The sequence below is a fragment of the Pongo pygmaeus genome, chromosome 22 (genome assembly GCF_028885625.2).
Source record: "Pongo pygmaeus isolate AG05252 chromosome 22, NHGRI_mPonPyg2-v2.0_pri, whole genome shotgun sequence".
Lineage (NCBI taxonomy): Eukaryota > Metazoa > Chordata > Mammalia > Primates > Hominidae > Pongo > Pongo pygmaeus.
In genome coordinates, this window is record NC_072395.2 from 48999711 (window position 1) to 49013082 (window position 13372).

The window sequence follows — 13372 nt, forward strand, 5'->3', positions numbered from 1 at the left end:
ATCATTGGAAAATGATGTATTTTGCAGTATGATCAGCATGAAAAATATTAGTGAGGTACTTAACAATTTTCTGTACTAAGTCTTTGAAAGTTTATGTTGATGGCAACATCTCATTCAGGCTGGTAACATTAACATTAAGTGCTCATCAGCCACAATGTGACTACCTCATTGAACAGCACAGTTTTATTTCAAAAATAACACTCAAGCCATTCCTCAAGTACATGTAAATATTATTCTAGTAACTATAATTTTTTAGAATTAAATTTATAGTAATAATGCTGACTAGTAGCTACTAGTAAAAAATTCCTAAACTCACTTTTCCAAAGTTGAATTTTTGCTTTGAAAGCACACACTTTTCCAATACACATTTGTATCTGTACATACATATGAGATATTTTCACATGATCCATGCAGTATTCTTTTCTTTCTCTCCTTCTTTCTTTTATTATCTTTCTTGTCTTTTGTTTTTGTCTTTATTTTTTTTGGAGTCAAGGTCTAACTCCCATAGACCGGGCTGGAGTGCAGCGGTATGACGTGATCTTGGCTCACTGCAACCCCCACCTGCCAGGCTCAAGTGATCCTCCCACCTCAGCCTCCCAAGTAGCTGGGACTATAGGCATGCACCACTGCACCTGGCTAATTTTTGTCTTTTTAAAAGAGATGGAGTTTTGTCATGTTGCCCAGACTGGTCTGGAACTCCTGGGCTCAAGCTATCTGCCTGCCTCAGCCTCTCAAAGTGTTGGGATTACAGACATGAGCCACTGTGCTTGGCAATATTAATTTTAAAAAATTGGCCGGGCGCGGTGGCTCACACCTGTAATCCCAGCACTTTGGGAGGCCGAGATGGGCGGATCACGAGGTCAGGAGATCAAGACCATCCTGGCTAATACGGTGAAACCTCGTCGCTACTAAAAATACAAAAAATTAGCCGGGCGTGGTGGTGGGCGCCTGTAGTCCCAGCTACACAGGAGGCTGAGGAAGGAGAATGGCGTGAACCTGGGAGGCAGAGCTTGCAGTGAGCCAAGATTGTGCCACTGCACTCCAGCCTGGGCGACAGAGCCAGACTCTGTCTCAAAAAAAAAAAAAAAAAAAAAAATTTTTTTAGAGACAGAGTCTCACTCTGTCACCCACGCTGGAGTGAAGTAGTGTGATGATAGGTGAGTTGCGGCCTCAAGCTCCTGGGCTCAAGGAATTCTCCTGCCTCAGCCTCCTAAGTAGGTAGGACTATAGGTGCACACCACCACACCTGGCTAATCTTTTTAAGGTTTTGTGGAGATGGCTAATTTTTAAAATTTTTTGTGTAGATGGGGTCTCACTATGATGCCCAGGATGGTCTCAGACTCCTGGCCTCAAGTCATCCTCCCACCTCAGCCTCACAAAGTACTGGGATTACAGGTATGAGCCACCATGCTCTGCCTCCCTAATCTTTACTGTATTACCTACTGGGCAATGTAAGTGATTTTTTGACTGCCAGTCGAGGGAGTCAGATGACTGCCCAACTTGTGGTGGCCGGCCTCCAAGACCATCCCATGATCCCTGCCTTCTGTTCTTCAGACCCTGTGTAGGCCCTTCCCACCCTGGATCAGACTTGCTCTGTGTGACCAGCAGACATGGGGAAGGAATGGTAGAAGTAACTAGGTCATAAAAGACAGTTTGGCTTTCATCTTTCTCCCTCTCTTGGTTCACTCACTCTGGAGGAAGCCAGCTGCAGTGTCTTGAGGCCACCCAAGGAGAAGCCCTCTTGGCTAAGAGCTGAGGCCTCCAGCCACGAGCTTTCTGTCCCCAGATGACCGCAGCCCCAGCTGACAGCAAGATGGCTCATGAGAGGCCCCGAGGCGGAACTACCCAGCCAAGCTACTCTCATTCCTGATCTACAGAAACTGAGAAAATAAATGTTTTAAGCCACCAAAGTTTGGAGTAACTTGTTATGTAGCAATAAGTTACTAACATACAAACTTAACTTTAAAAGTTATATTTAGCTGGGCACAGTGGCTCATGCCTGTAATCCCAGCACTTTGGGAGGCTGAGGTGGGCAGATCACCTGAGGTCAGGAGTTCGAGACCAACCTGGCCAACATGGGAAACCCCATCGCTACTAAAAATACAAAAATTAGCCAGGCGTGGTGGCAGGTGCCTGTAGTCCCAGCTACTTGGGAGGCTGAGGTGGAAGAATTTCTTGAATCCAGGAGGGGGAGGTTGCAGTGAGTGGAGATGACACCACTTCACTCCAGCCTGGGCAACAGAATGAGACTCTGTCTAAAAATAATAATAATAATAATAATAATAATAATAATAATGTTATATTTAGATATAAAGAATTTAAGGGACTAAAGAGTTTCCACAGTTTTTTTTTCAAACTTTTGAAATTTGATACTTCAAAAAATAAATCCTGGCCAGGCACAGTGGCTCACGCCTGTAATCCGAGCGTTTTGGGAGGCTGAGGTTAGCAGATCACTTGAGGTCAGGAGCTCAAGACCAGCCTGGGTAACATGGCAAAACCCCATCTCTACAAAAAATACAAAACACTAGCCGAGTATTGTGGTGCATGCCTGTAGTCCCAACAACTTGGAGAGAGACAGGAGGTTGAGGCTACAGTGAGCCATGATCATGCCACTGCACTCCAGCCTGGGCGACAGGGTGAGACCCTGAATCAATTAATCCATCTTACATCAGCCACTTCTTAGGAATGCTTTAAACCAACTCAACCTTTTTAGATTAAGCATAGATGAGCAAAATACAATATGGGAATACTAATTTTACTTAAAATTCTGAAAAAGCAACAAAATATTATATTCATGTAGAATCAATTGTGGAAAAAACTGATTCCTGAAGTCTATACCTTTATTGTATCAACTTTATGTTCAATTAATATTTTTAGGAATATTTCTATGAACTAAAAATTCATTATAAATCCTATCAAGAATCAAACTTACTAAATGTTAACTTTAAAAGCCAGTAAGATGCTACAACACAGATGAACCTTGAAACATACTAAGAGAGGCTGGGTGTGGTCACTCGGGTCTGTAATCCCAGGACTTTGGGAGGCTGAGGTGGGCAGATCACTTGAGCCCAGGAGTTTGAGACCAGCCTGGCTAACATGGTGCAACTTTGTGTCTACAAAAAAATACAAAAAATGAGCAGGGCATGGTGGTGCACCCCTGTAGTCTCACCTACTCAGGAGACTGAGGTAGGAGGATCACTTGAGCCCAGGGAGGTCAAGACTGCAGTGAGCTATGATCGCACCACTGGGCTCCAGCCTGAGCAACAGAGTGAGACCTTGTCTCAAAAAAGAAAAAAAGAAAAAAAAAACCACTATGTGAAAGTCAGTCACAAAGGGCCACATCTTACTGTTTCATTTATCTGAAATGTCTAGAATCGGTAAGTCTATATAGATGGAAAGCAGGTTAGTGGCTGCCCAGGGAGGAAGGCGTGGAAGGAAATGGGGAATGACTGCTAATGGCTATGGGGTTTCTTTTAGGGGTGATGAAAATGTCCCAAAATAGTGGTAGTGGTTGTACAATTCTGTGAACATACTATCAGTCATTGAATTGTATACTTTAAATGGGATTTAATTCACATTACATCTCAATAAAACTATTTTTTAAAGAAGAAAATGTTCAAAGAACAAGGGTTGCTAAATAACAGAGGATAACTGTTGTTTGACAACAGCACAAAAATTATTTCTCAAAAAGTGTAATGGCCCTGGAAAATGAGTACAACGGGATCTTCTCTTGAACCTGGATAGCTGGGTGTGGATAGCTGGGCGCACTGAAGGCGGTGATACAGAACTGAAAGCAACAAGACAGCTATGAAGGAAAAAGAAAATCAGTGTGGCTACCAAGACATTTTAGTGTCTGCTTTCAAGAAGGTCCCCCCCCTCCACCATGCTTGGCTCATGATATGGGGTGAGTCTCTTGTTACAGTGGAACACATAGGTAAGTGTAAAGTGTGGAGAGCAGCACCTGACTCTGAGCAAGAGTTCCATGAATATTAGCTTTCTATTTTTAAAAACCCACTAAAAGTCTGGGCGCAGTGGCTCATGCCTGTAATCTCAGCACTTTGGGAGGCTGTAGTGGGTAGGATCGTTTGAGCCCAGGAATTTCAGACCAGCCTGAGCAACACAGTGAGAACCTATGTCTACCAAAAATTTAGCCAGGCTTGGTGGTGCACACCTGTAGTCCCAACTGCTCAGGAGGCTTGAACCCAAGAGGTTGAAGCTGCAGTGAGCTGAGATCACGCCACTGCATTCCAGCCTGGCCAACAGAGGGAGCCTGTCTCAAAAAAAAAAAAAGAATAAAAAAATATGAAGCCACTAACAAAGGACGGTAGGAAATAGTTAAAAATCCAGTTATATTCTCTTTAGAGACACCCAATACCAGATAACAAAAACAATAAAGATGGCTATCTTCGTCCCTTTTCTGTTGCTATAACTGAATGCCTGAGACTAGGTAAATTGTAAAGAAAATACATTCATTTCTTACAGTCTGGAGGCTGGAAGACCAAGGTCAAGGAGCTGCATCTGGTGAGGGCCTTCTTGCTAGTGGGGACTCTTGCAGAGTTCCAAGGTGGTGCAGGGTTTCATGGCAAGGAGTACACAAGAGAACGCCAACTGGCTTTTATAACAGACTCTGTTTTAAAATAACTAACCCATTCCCATGATAACCCATTAATCCATGATATATTAATCCATTGGTGAGGACAGAGCACTAATGACCCAATCACCTTGTACAGGCTCCACCTGTCAATATTGTTACATTTGGGATTAAGTTTCATCATGCGTTTCAGAGGGGAGAATCATTCAAACCATAGCAAACTCCTATGATGATAGAAAAATAAAAGCAAACTGTACCAAAAGGAAACTAAGCTTTATATATGCTGCTGTAGTTTGAATTATGTGTCCTTCCAAAATTTATATGTTGAAACCTAATCACCAAGATGATGGTATTAGAAGGTGGAGCTTTTGGGGAGGTGATTGGGTCATGAGGGCTCTGTCCTCACAAATGGGATTAATGACCTTATAAAAGATATATAAGGGAGCTGCCTCCCTCCTTTTTGCCCTTCCACCATGTGAAGACAAAGCATCCATCCCCTCTGGAGGGCAAAACAACAAGGCATCATCTTGGAAGCACAGACCAGGCCCTCACCAGACTTCCTAGAACCTTCGCCTTGGACTTTCTAGTCTCCAGAACCACAAGAAGTAAATTTCTATTGTTTATAAATTACCCAGTCTCACGTATTTTGTTATAGCAGCACAAATGGACTAAGAGATGCAGACAAGAATTTATGATAGGTGGGGCACGGTGGCTCATGCCTGTAATTCCAGCACTTTAGGAGGCCAAAGCGGGAGGATCACCTGAGATCAGGAGTTCGAGACCAGCCTGGCCAACATGGCGAAATCCCATCTCTACTAAAAAATATATATATATACAAAAATTAGCCAGGTGTGGTGGTGCACACTTGTAATCTCAGCTACTCAGGAGGCTGAGACAGGAGAATTGCAGAATTCTCCTGCAACTCAGGAAGCAGAGGTTGCAGTGAGCTGAGATCATGCCACTGTACTCCAGCCTGGGCAACACAGCAAGACTCCATCTCAAACAAGAATTTATGATAAACAAGTCAGGCTGTCCAGATGCAAGGGCTCATGCCTGTAATTCCAGCACTTTAGGAGGCCAGGTAGGAGGATTGCTCTAGCCCAGGAGTTCAAGACCAGCTTGGGCAACATAGCAAGACCCCACCTCTTAAAAACATATATAAAAATAAAAAATTGTCCAGGCATGGTGGCACACACCTGTAGTCTCAGCTACAAAGGATCGCTTGATCCTGGGAAGTCAAGGCTACAGTGAGCCATTATCACGCCACTGCATTCCAGCCCAGGTGACAGAGCAAGACACTGTCTCAAAAAAGAAAAAAATTCAGGCTAAGTAATATATTAGACCAATTGAAAGGGATCAATAGAAACATTAAAGAAAGATTCTATAGTGGGTTAGTTCTGTAGTGTTCCCTCAAAATTCATGTCCACCTGCCACCTCAGAATGTGCCCTTTTGATAACAGGGTCTTTACAGATGTAATTAGTTAAGATGAGATTATGCTGGAAGACTAATGTCCTTATAAGAAGAGGAGAAGGGTCAGGCGTGGTGGCTCGTGCCTGTAATCCCAGCACTTTGGGAGGCTGAGGCGGGTGGATCACTTGAGGTCAGGAGTTTGAGACCAGCCTGGCCAACATGGTGAAACGCTGTCTCTACTAAAAATACACAAATTAGCTAGGCGTAGTGGCGGGCGCCTGTAATCCTGGCTACTTGGGAGGCTGAGGCTTGAGAATCGCTTGAACACAGGAGACGGAGGTTGCAGTGAGCCAAGATCATGCCACTGCACTCCAGCCTGGGCGACAGAGTGAGACTGTCTCAGGAAAAAAAGAAAAAAAAAAAAAAAAAAGGAAGAGGAGAGGAGAAGACATACACAGATGCCCAACAGAGATGGCAGCCTTATGAAGACAGAGGCAGAGATTGGTGTGATGCTGCCCCAAGACGAGGAACGCCAAAGATTGCTAGCAACCACCAGCAAGTGGAAGAGGCAGGGAAGGATTCTTTCCCAGAACTTGGAGAGAGAGCATGATCCTGACAACATTTTGATCTCGGACTTCTGGCTTCCAGAACTATGAGAGAACGAACCTCTGCACCCGTATTTGGTGTTTAGTTACGGTGACCGCAGGAAACTGATACATATGCCATGTAGTGCAGCCACTCAACCACAAGGGGCACTGTCTGGCAGCAAGTTCTACAAACACAAACGGTCCAAAATAATTACAGAAGTTCACAGAGAAAGCCATACAATTAGCATTCAAATATTTTTAACGATGATCAACAGGCTACAATTTATCATTTTTAAAAAACATAAAATCATTATCATCTTGCTGAATAATTTGTGACCTTTGTAACAAACTGGCTGGGAACCACTTTTAAAGAACATCCTGGTCCGGCTATCATTACACACATGGGAGGGTATCTGTAGGATAAATTCCCCCAACAATTCCCTTTCCAGGAAGAGATGCATATTTTTAATTTCCATAGACAACAGCCAAATTGCCCTCCAAAGAGGAGGTACATTACACTCGCCAGAAATATACATGAATGGCTGGTTTTCCCCAGCCTTGGCAATACTTTGCCAAGCTAAGAGATAAGAACGGGCTTTAAAACAAATCCTGATGCAGTTCCCAAGGAGAGGACTGGGGCCTTTGAACCCACATTTCCCAGCACAGGTGCTTCACCAGCCTGCCATGGCCCCTTCTCCATCCAGTTTAGCAAGGGTGTGGCAGATTTCCTTTCAGGCACAGAGCCCAGCCTTCCAGACATCACACTTAAACTGGTTCCTACCACATTTGCAAGGAGAATCTCTTCTTCCAAGTCAGCAGTGTTTACAATAAGCAGTACACTTTTCCCTGAGTCACTCTGAATATAGAGACCAGAAATCAATTCCAGGGTAGCAAAGGGACAGCCACCATGGTGACCTCAAGCATACAAATCACACACCTGCTCGTCCTGCCTGGTCAAGCCCTGTTGGGACCGTGCATAATCCTGACCCCAGCACTCAGGCACAGAACACTTAGGAGAGGAAGGCGAGGTTTCAGCTACATGAGGTGGCATCGTAGGAATTGTCTTCTCCCTGACACTCCCCATGGCACTCAACAGCCTCACTGTCCTGACCCTAAACCACTTTGTAACCCACCCCTGGGAAGGGCAGGCAGTGAAGAACTAGGGATAGAGAAGAGGAGGTGGGGAGTTACCAAGCTGTTTGCTGACCTCTTCATTTGACTCAGAACCTGACCTTAATCTTGCTTCCAGAAAAACAATGGGCCCCATTCCTGCCCAAGCTTGCCTTCTGCAACCCAGACTTTCTTAGAACGCGATGGGAGTCAAGAGCGCTTTCTTTAAGGCGAAGGTGTAGACAGGTTCCCCTCACCTCCCACCTCTGCCCACATTATCTGCCTCTAGCAAATAATGGTAGTCATGACTGTGCCTGTTACCCAGGAGAACACCGATCAATGACTGTAAAGACATGAATGTATGGTTTTAGATGGTGTCTGCCTGCCTGTGCTGAAAAATGTAAGAACAGCAAACATTTACATATTACCATTTGTCAGTACTGCTCTAAGCACTTTTATAATATTAAACATTCATGCTGTACTCCTTACAGCAATCATAAGAGCTAGGCACTAAAACTATTCCCATTGTACAGATGAGCAAACTGAGACACTGAGAGATTGGGAACCTTGCCCAAGATCACACAGTGAGTAAGCAGGAGCTACAATAAGGAGCCATGAGGGCAGGGAGCTCCACTCCTGCCCTGCCCAGGCTTCTGCTCACTCCTGAGCATGACTGGTACCTAACAGGTGCTCAGACAGTCGCTGGATGCAGATGAGGGAACGGCTGTGGACATTCAGTCCCTCAGACCACAAAAGGACTTTGGAAGGAGAAGAACCCTGGAAGAATGCCATGTTACTGGCAAAGGTTTGGGTTCTTACCCAACGATTTGGTAAACACAAAGGGACAATGGCATTAAGTGATAGCAAAGCCAATCTAAACAGAATCACAGCAGTAAACCACCAGAACCCACAAATTTTTTTTTTTTTTTGAGACAGAGTTTTGCTCTTGTTGCCCAGGCTGGAATGCAAAGGCGCCATTTCGGCTCGCCACAACCTCCACCTCCCAGGCTCACCCAATCCTCCCAGCTGGAACTACTGGCACACATCACCACACCCAGCTAATTTTTGTATTTTTGGTAGAGACAGGGTTTCACTATGTTGCCCAGGCTGGACTCAAGCTACCCGCCTACCTCAGCCTCCCAAAGTGCTAGAATTAGAGGCATGAGCCACCATGCCCGGCCACCAGTATTTTGCCAGGCTGGAGTGCAGTGGCACAATCTCAGCTCACTGCAACCTCCACCTCCCGAGTTCAAGCAATTGTCCTGCCTCAGCCTCCCCAAGTAGCTGGGACTACAGGCATGCACCACCACACCCAGCTGATTTTTGTATTTTTAGTAGAGATGAGGTTTCAGCATGTTGGCCAGATTGTTCTCAATCTCTTGACCTCGTGATCCACCCTCCTCAGCCTGTTGGGATTACAGGTGTGAGCCACTGAACCCGGCCCAGTCTTTTTTCTTAAAAAAATCGGCTCACAATTCCAATTATTTGTGCAATGCTGTACTAAGTACAAGAGAAAGGTGTTTCCTCTCAGCCAGGACAGAAGGTAGGAATCTTCCTCTAACTGCAGTCCTTTCTATGCCACTATAACAAATTACCACAAACTGAGGGGCGTGAGACAACACACATTTATGATCTCACCATTCTGGAGATTAGAAGTCCTAAAGTCAAGGTATCAGAGCCATGCTCCTTCCAGAGTCCCGGAGGGAGGAACCCCTCTGCTGTCGTGCCAACTTCTGGAGGCTGTCTGCGTTCCTTGGCACATGCCCTTCCTCCGTCTCCAAATCTCTCCTGACCTCTGCTTCTACCACATCTTCGTCTTGGACCTTCTGCCTCCCTCTCATAAAGACCCTGTGTCTACACTGGGCCCACCTTGGTAACCCAGGCTAATCTCCCCACATCAAGATCCGTAATCACTTCTGCAGAGTCCCTCTTGTGAAAGGAAGCAACATTCACAGGCTCTGCGGATTCTAATGCAGACCTCTTGGGAGAGGGGCATTATTCTGTCAACGGCAATAACCGGAGCCGTTTCTTTCTTTCTTTCTTTTTCTTTTCTTTTTTTTTTTTTTTTTTTTTTGAGACAAAGTCTCACTCTATTCCCAGGCTCCAGTGCAGTGGTGTGATCTTGGCTCACTGCAACCTCCAATCCCTGGGTTCAAGCGATTCTCCTGCCTTAGCCTCCTGAGTAGCTGAGACTACAGACGGACACCACCACACCTGATTTTTTGTTTTTTTTGAGACAGAGTATCACTCTGTCTCTATCACCCAGGCTGCAATGCAGTGGCCTGATCTCGGCTCACTGCAAGCTCCGCCTCCCAGGTTCACACCATTCTCCTGCCTCAGCCTCCCAAGTAGCTGGGACTACAGGCGACCACTACCATGCCCGGCCAGTTATTTTTTCGTATTTTTAGTGGAGACAGGGTTTCACCGTGTTAGCCAGGATAGTCTTGAACTCCTGGCTTCAAGTGATCTGCCTGCCTTGGCCTCCCAAAGTGCTGGGATTACAGGTATGAGCCACAGAAAAAAAAAAAAAAATCACTTTCCCAATCTGCAAAATGGCTACTGTCCTCAATTTCCCCAAACTAATCCGTCTCAATGATGACCTCAAATCTCTCACCCTCCAAAGAGATAACATGCCCTCAGGAAGGCCTTAGTTTCCCCAACATGCTTGGGTCTAAACCCACACACTCTGCCTTCCCTTCTGTTATAAGAGAAGAGGTGTGCTGCTTCCCCCTCCACACCCCCACCTGATTGCTGGATCCACCCGTGCTTGGTCTTCCCACACATTTTGTTCTTGCAGTTCTTCCTGTTCTTTAACTGTTCTCTCTCTGAGATTATTGTCATTACATAAAAAACATGCTTTAATATCTCTCTCAGCTTTTGAAATTCTTTAAAAAGGAGTTAAGTTGTGCAATGTGAGTTCATTGACCACAATGGATTTAAGTTAGAAATCAATCACAAGATAGCTGGAAAAATCCCCAAGGAAGTTGGAAACTTAAAAAATACACTTCTAGCCAGGGGCGGTGGCTCACGCCTGTAATCCCAGCACTTTGGGAGGCCAAGGCAGGCAGATTGCTTGAGGTCAGGACTTCGAGACCAGCCTGGTCAGCATGGTGAAACCCCAGCTCTACTAAAAATACAAAAATTAGCTGGTGGCGGGTGCATCCCAGTTACGCAGGAGGCTGAGGCACAAGAATCGCTTAAATCCAGGAGGTGGAGGCTGCAGTGAGCTGAGATGGCACCACTACACTCCAGCCTCAGTGATAGAGCAAGACTCTGTCTCAAAAAATAAATAAATAAGAATAAAAATAAAAATAAACCGAATGAAATTGAAAACATATCAATGTGAGATGCCACTAAAGTCATACTAAAAGGGAATTTACACCACTTACTGCCTACATTAGAAAAGAAGTCTCAAATCAATGCAAATCAATGACTTCTGCCTTGTTACAGTAAGAAACTAGAAAAAGAGCAAATAAAATCCAGTAAGCAGAAGAAAGGAAACAAAGATCAGAACAGAAATTAATATAATCAGGAAAAGAGAGAGAGAGAGAAAGAATCATTGTAACCAAAAGTTTGAGGAAAATCAAATCAATTGATAAACCTCTAGCCAGACAGATCAGAAAAAAACACGAAAGACACAAACCAGTCTCAGAAATGACAGGTAGCATCATTACCAACATTAAAAGGATAAGGGCATATTAAAAGGATAAGGGTATCAATAGAATCAACACCTTAGATGAAATATATAAAAAATTTGAGCTCTTTCTCAGTGACCAGGGCCTGCGCTTAGGCATAGATGGGCAAGTGGAGCCAACATGCCAGCGGCCCGGAGCTGGGTTTGTCACAAAACTTATGTGACCCCGCAGAGACCCTTCGAGAAATCTCATCTCCACCAAAAGCTAAAGCTGATTGGTGAGTATGGGCTCCAGAACAAATGTGAGGTCTGGAGGGTCAAATTTACCCTGATCAAGATCCATAAGGCCGCCTGGGAGTTGCTGACGCTTGACGAGAAGGACCCACGGCGTCTGTTCGAAGGCATTGCCCTGCTGCAGTGGCTGGTCCGCACTGGGGTGCTGGATGAGGGCAAGATGAAGCTGGATTACATCCTGGGCCTGAAGATCGATAATTTCTTAGAGAGACGCCTACAGACCCAGGTCTTCAAGCTGGGCTTGGCTTAAGTCCATCCGCCACGCTCGTGTGCTGATCCAACAGTATCATATCCGTGAGCAGGTGGTAAATATCCTGTTCTTCACTGTCCGCCTGGATTCCCAGAAGCACATGGACTTCTCCCTCTGCCTCCCTATTGGGGTGGCCACCCCAGCCACGTGAAGAGGAAGAATGCCAGGAAGGGCCAGGGTGGGGCTGGAGCCAGAGATGACGAGGACGGGGATTAAGCCTGCTTGTCCCCTCCTGGGCTGGTGGATTGTCTAGTTTTCCTGCCAAATGATAAAATAGGATCAATGCTTTATTTAAAAAAATAAAATTGTGAAAAACAGAAATTAAGGTCACTCAAGAAGAACTAGGCCAGGCACGGTGACACGAGCCTGTAATCCCAGCACTTTGAGCGGCCAAGGACGGAGAATCGATGTAGCCCAGGAGCTCAACCAGTCTGAGCAACACAGTGAGACCCCCATCTCTAAAAAAAAATAAAAATAAAATAAAATCAAAAATTATCCAGTCAGGCCGGGTGTGGTGGCTCACGCCTGTGATCCCAGTACTTTGGGAGGCCAAGGTGGGTGGATCATGAGGTCAGGAGTTCCAGACCAGCCTGGCCAACATGGTGAAACCCCGTCTCTACTAAAAATACAAAAATTAGCTAGGCATAGTGGCAGCGCCTGTAATCTCAGCTACTCAGGAGCCTGAGGCAGGAGAATCATTGGAACCCAGGATGCGGAGGTTGCAGTGAGCCGAGATCGCGCCACTACACTCCAGCCTGGGTGACAGAGCAAGACTCCATCTCAAAAAAAAAAAAAAAAAAAAAAATTATCCAGGCATGACTGTGGCACACCTGTAGTCCCAGCTACTAGGGAGGCTAAAGGGGAGGATCACCTGAGCTCAGGAGATTGACACTACAGTGAGCCATGACTGCAGCACTGCACTCCAGCCTGGCAACAGAGAAGACCCTATTTCAAAAAAATAAATAAATAAAAATAAAAATAAAATAAAATACACACACAGAAATAGAAAGCCTAAATAGCCCCATATTCTTAAAACAAGGTTCCAAATGATTTTTTTTTTCTTTTTTTGAGAAAGAGCCTCACTGTGTTGCACAGGTTGGAGTGCAGTGGTGCAATCTCGGCTCACTGCAACCTCCGCCTCCCAGGTTCAAGCAGTTCTCCTGCCTCAGCCTCCTAAATAGCTGGGATTACAGGCACATGCCACCACACCCAGGTAATTTTTGTATTTTTAGTAGAGATGGGGTTTCACCATGTTGGTCAGGCTGGTCTTGAACTCCTGACCCCGTGATCCACCCTCCTCAGCCTCCCAAAGTGCTGGGATTACAGGTGTGAGCCACCGTGCCCGGACCAAATGATCTTTAGGAGAAAAAAGAAGGAAATACTGGGGGAGGCACAGTAGGAGATCACAGCAGGGGCCCACCTCCTAACCTCAAGTAAGGACTTGAGAGAGAAGGTGAAGTCAGAGTAACAGAGACACAGGCGGGTTAGCCAGCTC

The 13372-nt window shown here is 45.4% G+C and overlaps 1 pseudogene; it reads left to right on the forward strand.

The window, feature by feature from the left end:
* Positions 1-6402: 6402 nt before the first annotated feature.
* Positions 6403-12129, forward strand: LOC129022425 (small ribosomal subunit protein uS4-like; annotated as a pseudogene).
* Positions 12130-13372: the final 1243 nt, after the last annotated feature.